At 36.6% G+C, this 6741-nt stretch overlaps 1 pseudogene across 1 annotated transcript in view; it reads left to right on the forward strand.

Moving 5' to 3' along the window:
• Window positions 1–6515, forward strand: part of LOC309627460 (deubiquitinase OTUD6B pseudogene) — a 30623-nt pseudogene extending 24108 nt beyond the window's left edge. The window contains exon 1 of the transcript in view: window positions 1–6515. This exon is cut by the window's left edge and continues 24108 nt beyond it. The product of the transcript in view is annotated as a deubiquitinase OTUD6B pseudogene (transcript).
• The last annotated feature ends 226 nt before the right edge of the window (window positions 6516–6741 follow it).

Raw genomic sequence — 6741 nt, forward strand, 5'->3', positions numbered from 1 at the left:
GTATAAAATGAAAACAATAAATTTTAATAAAATAAAAATATTTAATTTTTAAAGGCATTGAAAGTTTTACACAAGGATTATGTAGGCGGTGAACTTCTATGTTATAACTGCCCAGCACCTTTTCCTTTTTTGGGAACAGTTTTCCCTTCTTTTGAGAACTGTTCTTCTACCCCAGATTTTAATTCTGCTGGATATTCTTATACTCATTTAAGACTCAGGCTACTTAACCATATTTTATCAGTCTGAGTGTGGGAGCTTTACCTGCCCTGTTAGGCCAGTTTGAATTCTTTTGTGTAATGTTTTGCATTCAAATAGGGAAAGACAGCAGCATCTGGTGTGTTACCCATGAAATGTGAAACTAAGTGCTGTCAGAGCTATGTTCCCCCCCATATGGAGGAAGGTGGTATGCGGTAGAACAAAACAGAACTTGCCCACGCAGAGGAGAGAGAGGGCCTAATGGCATTCAGGTCTCAGCCTTTAGTGTCCCTGAGATCAGAACCAGCTGAATCCTTGCCCTTCCTGCAGTATATTTAGTCAACTCTTCATTGTCGTTAGACACTCCAGTTTTCTTCCAACAAATTCCCTTCTTGCCTTAAGCTAGTTTGAACTAGGTCTCCTTAAGCTAGTTTGAACTAGGTCTCCCACTAAAGCACAATATAATGTACTTGGCTTAGCACCAAACACACACTACATTTTCAAAAAAAAAAAAAAAAGGGTAAGGAAAAAAGGCAACACATTGAACATAAAATCCTACTGAGCTTATAGTTCTTTATAGGTGAGTACTCAATTGCCTTTTAATTGTTTCAGGTTATATTAGTTGTGTCTTACTAAATACTTTTTGACTCTTTGAGGTAAGATAACATATATTGTATATACCAGCATCTCTAACAACATCTATTACAGTTCCAGGTTAAAAATAGTAACCCAAAGAGTATTTACTGGTTAATTCATCAAATAATTTGCTTTTTGATCATTCATCTTCAACTTTCTTAGCACTGTGGGTTACTACTTAGTGCACTAAAAGTAATGACTTCCTAATAGTGTGCCAATGATACGCAAGATTTAAGGTACCTCTGGGGGGCCATTATCACTTTTTCCATCAGATTGGGACAATATTGGTATCATTTCCTGTGTTACTAATTTGGCAAGAATGATTTCACCTCAAGAAGACCTGAAGCATAAAGTGAAATTTAGGCATGTTCTTAGTTTATCCACCAACCAATCAACTTAGTAAAACCCAGAGTAATAGTCAAATCACAGACATCTAAGCAGAAAAGTCCTGAGAGTCAAGTTGTTGAGTTCTTTTAGATTTCTCGTCTAGTAAATGGTATAAGTACAGTTAGCAGCAATAGCGAAATGTTTCCTATTTGATTTTATTAACTGATTGATATGAATTAATGCATTAGGATATTTGATTGTGTCATAAAATGTGTATATGAGCATCATGATTCAATTTAATGTACCTATTACTGGTTGATGTGCCATTATATTAGGCTAAATTAAAAGAATTTTATGGAAAAAAATTACAATTAAAGACTCAAAATTGATTGCATTCATAACTTAAAAGAAGATATTCTGTTCCATTAATATTTTGAACAATTGTAATAATATATCAGAAAACAATGTGGGAAACTCAGGAGGTAGACAAAGTAAAGCAAGGATAAATAGATAAAAGAGTCAAAAACAAAGCCCACTTTCTATGTTAAATTCAATATTTTCTCTTTAGTCCAAGTTTTTAAGAACTGAAAGAGCAAGAAAAGTCACAGAGTTAACAGCTTATCTCAGCAAGTAAGTTTTAGGTTACGTTGTCATGAAAGAGATTAATTTTCCTTCTTTCATCTTCCAAATTACAAAATAAATTATTTCCAAATATGGCATTTTAATTTTTTAAAATGATGTTTTCAATGTTTTCATAGGTAATAAGGTGACAAGACCATGTCAATTCTCATAATGCAAATGTGCTTCCCAGATGATGGTGAACCATTCCAGTTTGGCCAAGACTGAGAGGTTCCTGGGGCATGGGACAGTCACCCCATGGGATGGTGGACATCTTATACGCGCAAATTATTTGGCTTTAGATGTAAATTTAGGTATCCAGAAACTGATTTGGAAAATGTTGTAATTTACTTCTGAAGACTTAAGTATACTTCTCTCTCACTATAAGTAGATGAAAGATGATTATAAGTAGATGAAGTCTGATTCAATAGAGGGATATGGCACTGATGCATTAGTTTTTCTAATAATTCTTATTTCTCTTACTTCTAAGGGGCAGAGAAGGATTTCTGATCAGAAAACGTTCTACCCTTCTTACTGGAAGTGTGGTACAAGGACGAAGAGCATCAGTATCACCTGGGAGCCTGTTAGAAGTTCACAATCCCAAACCTAAACCCAGATCCACTGTGTCAGAATCTGCATTATTAACAAATTGCCAGGTGATTCACACACACACCAGCGCTTGTAAGCACTGCTCTAAACTCTTTTGCAAGGATTTTCTAAATGGACTCCAATTTTTCTCTATTGTCAGCTTTCTTCTGAATCCCTGTCTAGTCCACTACAAAGCTAGTGCAGCCTCATAAGCTCAGTCACAATTAATTTGGGATTTGTAATCCACTGACCTGGGTTGTACTGACAACTCTGCCTTATAACCTTTGCCCAACATTTGAAGAAGAGTTCTCTAAGCAAGAGTACATACTTAACCAAGGTAGGAAAACCAACTCTTTAATATGTAACAAATTAATTTTTCATAAAGTAATGGATGCTATCTGTACGTTAAAGTAGGTCTGTCTTGCAGGACCTTTATTGGGAAACTTTTTGGTTGCAGGCAATGCAAATAAGTGAAAGAAGGAAAGCGGCAGAGGATTAGACAACATTTACACAGCCTTCCCTCAGCCTGATTTTGTTCAGTTTTATTGAATATTTTGGCAAACACTTGTCTAATTAGTTGGCCTCATTTTCCATACTTTCTTTTCATGTTAAACTGCAAAGCTGAGTGTAATTCTTAGAACCAGCCGTGATCTTTTAGATCTCCTTGCTTTGCCATTTTATTCTGCTTGGAAACCCTCTCCCCACCACTCTTAACCTCCAAACTGTTGTCTGACTCATGCTCATTCTTCAAATGTCACTTTAAATACTATGCCCCACCCTTTTTAAGTCTTCTTGTCTCAGTCTGTATTGTTTTGCTGTCCATTCTACTAGAATATTAAGAAGGAGTCTCCAAGTTGTTATTCAATTGACTGCTGATTGTTCACTTTCATAGCTTCAGGGAATTTCACTTTTAATGTCACTTTTATGAGAAGCAGCATATGGCCTACTACGTGAGCTTTGGAAGAGGGAAGACATCAAGAAAAGTCAATAAGGGCTAGAGGGCCGAGCCTCTGCAGGAAGTGAGTAGGAAAGGGAAGAACATATTTTGACTCCTCTTCATACCACACTGGCTCTGTTCCTTTGTTTCTGGGTGACAGAACAATTAAAATGGAAACTTTAGCTCTAAAGGATCCAACAGGGATAGGTCACTACCTATCACTCTGAATATTCAGACACCAGTTCTGTGAGACTCATCTATCCACAGTGTGAAACCAGAATCCAGAGGGCTGAAGTTCTCACACATCTCTAAATGACAATTTGTTTTATACTAAAAGGCTAGTATTAGAGCAGCTATATTAATTATCAAGCACACCGAAGTTTATATATTACTGTTTTCATGTTGATTGGCAAAGGGGGTATGTGTGGGGTTCTTTCTGTATTAGCAACCAGGAAAGACCAAGGTGACTTTGGTGAGGAAGTTGCCTTGTGATACTATCATTATCAGTAATTAGCCACAGTTAGTAATCTTCTATTAATCAAATCCACATCTGGAAAGACTTTCACTAATTCTGTGAGATGAACAGTGATGTTTGCAAAATTTAAAGCATGAGAGGTAACACTGCATAACTTTGAAAGCCAACACAAAGGAAAGAAGAGAGAAAACCTTATCATTAATGCTTAGATAATCTTATTTAATTAAACCTATTCTCTATTAAATTATATTTAACATTTATATATATATAAGAGAATGATTACAACTATTCTCTTTGACAAAATTGGAAGCTCCAAAATAAAAATTTTAAGTTATTTTATATCCATTTTCTCTCATATGCTAGTTAACAAGATACAATCTAGTAAATGCCTAAGCATATTGTAAATCAATAGGCAAAGATGAAAATCTCAGTTTCAAGGCCTGTGAGTATAATCATTGGCATTTCTAGGAAAGGGAAAAATTTCCAAGCTCTGAAGGAGAATGGAAGTTATATTATTATTACTGACCTAGGAAAGGGGAGATAAAACGTCTTGTAAAGAAGAAGCTGAGTAGCTCCTATTCTCCAGTGCCCCCAGTCAAATATTCTGGGGATATAGGCACCTCTGTAGGGATCCACTATAGGCTAGAAGATATAGAATTCTCCACTGATAATGAGAGAGAAAGGATTAGAACATGACAGCAATCTCTTCAGCTCTAAAGAGACTAAGACTGGCAGAAAAAGAAAAAGATTCCAAGAGGTAGCAGTTCATTAAAAAAAGTCTAGGATTAGAAATATGCACTTTCAAACACAGATCACTTTCATCCCCTGGAATAAATCTGGCCTTTTGACTCATTGGTTTTTTTTGAGGTATAATTGATATAATTATATTAGTTTCACGTGTGCAACATAATGATTCAATATTTGTGTATAGTGCAAAATGATCACCATAAGTCTAGTTAACAGCCATCAACATACATAGTTACACAAAAAAGTTTTTTTCTTGTGATGAGGATTTTTAAGATTTATTTTCTTAGCAACTTTCAAATATGCATGACACTATTATTAACTGTAGTCATCATGCTGTACCTTGCATCCTATGACTTAGTTTACAACTGGAAGTTTGTACCTTTTGAGAACCTTCACCCATTTCACCAAACCCCAATCCCCCACCTCTGGCAACCACCAAACAGTTCTCTGTAACCAAAGCTTGGTTTGTTGTTGTTTAAGTTCCACATAAAATTGAGATTATATGGCATTTGTCTTTCTCTGTCTGACTTATTTCACTTAGCATAATGTCCTCAAGGTCCATCCATGTTGTCACAAATGGCAGGATTTCATTCCTTTTTATGGCTGAATAGTTTACACATACACACACACACACACTTCATCTTTATCCATTCATCCACTTGTGGACACTTAGATTATTTCCATAACTTGGTTATTGTAAATAATGATACAATGAACGTGGGGAGGAGGCATATATCTTTTTGAATTAATGTTTTCATTTTCTTCAGATAAATATCCAGAGGTGGAACTGCTGGATCATATGACAGTTCTATTGTTAGCTTTTTGAGTAACCTCCATACCGTTTTCCATAGTGGCTTCACCAATTTACATTCCCACCAACAGTGTACAAGGGTTCCCTTTTCTCCACCGCCTCACCAACATTTGTTATTTCTTGTCTTTTTGATAATAGCCATTCTAACAGGTGCGAGGTGATAGCTCATTGTGGTCTTGATTTGCATTTGCCTGTTGATTAGTGATGTTGAGCATCTCTCCATGTACCTGTTAGCCAACTATGTTTTCTTTGGAAAAATGATGACTCACTTAATATTAGCCAACCACACTACCCCATGCTTTATTTAATTATACTAGCTCCTGATCCAAATCTCCCCCAAAAAACTACATTTAGACCTAAATTTAGCACAGCACCTACAGTCTATATTCTTCTATTTTAAATATAGTGGAAAGAGCACCACACTTAACTCAGTTGACCTGGATAAAAATCTTAAGTCAAATCATTTTCTAATCAGGGAACTTTGGACAATTAATTAAACCTCACTAAGTCTTGTTTTTCTCCTCTGGGTCTTCTGCAAAGGTCAAGTCATTTCATGCTTTTTAAGTTTCTCTACAAATAAAAGAATGATGTTCTTATAAAATGAAATAAAGGTCTGAAAATTCCTCCGACAATCCTAGTAATGCATTGCCTATCATTTCATTCCCTTTTTAGTCTATGGCTGTTTTTTTTTCCTGCGGGAACACATCTCAGTTATTAAAGTTAATGACAACATTGGATTGAATATTTCTATTTTTTCTTCACTAACTAATACTCTTATTAAACTATCCATGGAACTATCCATTTCAAAAGATTATCAATGCTAATGTTATTGTTATTATTATTTTATGATAAATACATCAATGTACTTAAACTATATTCTGTGTTTTACTCAAAAATTCAATAGGGGGGCTTCCCTGGTGGCGCAGTGGTTGAGGGTCTGCCTGCCGGTGCAGGGGACGCGGGTTCAGGCCCTGGTCTGGGGGGATCCCACGTGCCGCGGAGCGACTGGGCCCGTGAGCCACAACTACTGAGCCTGCGCGTCTGGAGCCTGTGCTCCGCAACAGGAGAGGCCGCGATGGTGAGAGGCCTGCGCACAGCGATGAAGAGTGGTCCCCACTTGCCGCAACTGGAGAAAGCCCTCGCACAGAAACGAAGACCCAACACAGCTATAAATAAATAAATAAATAAATAAATTTGTAAAAAAAAAAAATTCAATAGGGGTTTAAAAATATCAACCTTGGGAATTCCCTGGCTGTCCAGTGGTTAGGACTTTGTGCTCTCACTGCTGAGGGCCTGGGTTCAATCCCTGGTAGGGGAACTAAGATCCTGCAAGCTGTGCAGCGTGGCCAAAAAAAAAAGAAAAAAATCAACCTGGTTTCCTAGCCAACTGACATCATTGTAAGTCAT

This window comes from Balaenoptera borealis (assembly GCF_965194805.1).
Source record: "Balaenoptera borealis genome assembly, chromosome: 4".
In the NCBI taxonomy this organism is placed as follows: domain Eukaryota; kingdom Metazoa; phylum Chordata; class Mammalia; order Artiodactyla; family Balaenopteridae; genus Balaenoptera; species Balaenoptera borealis.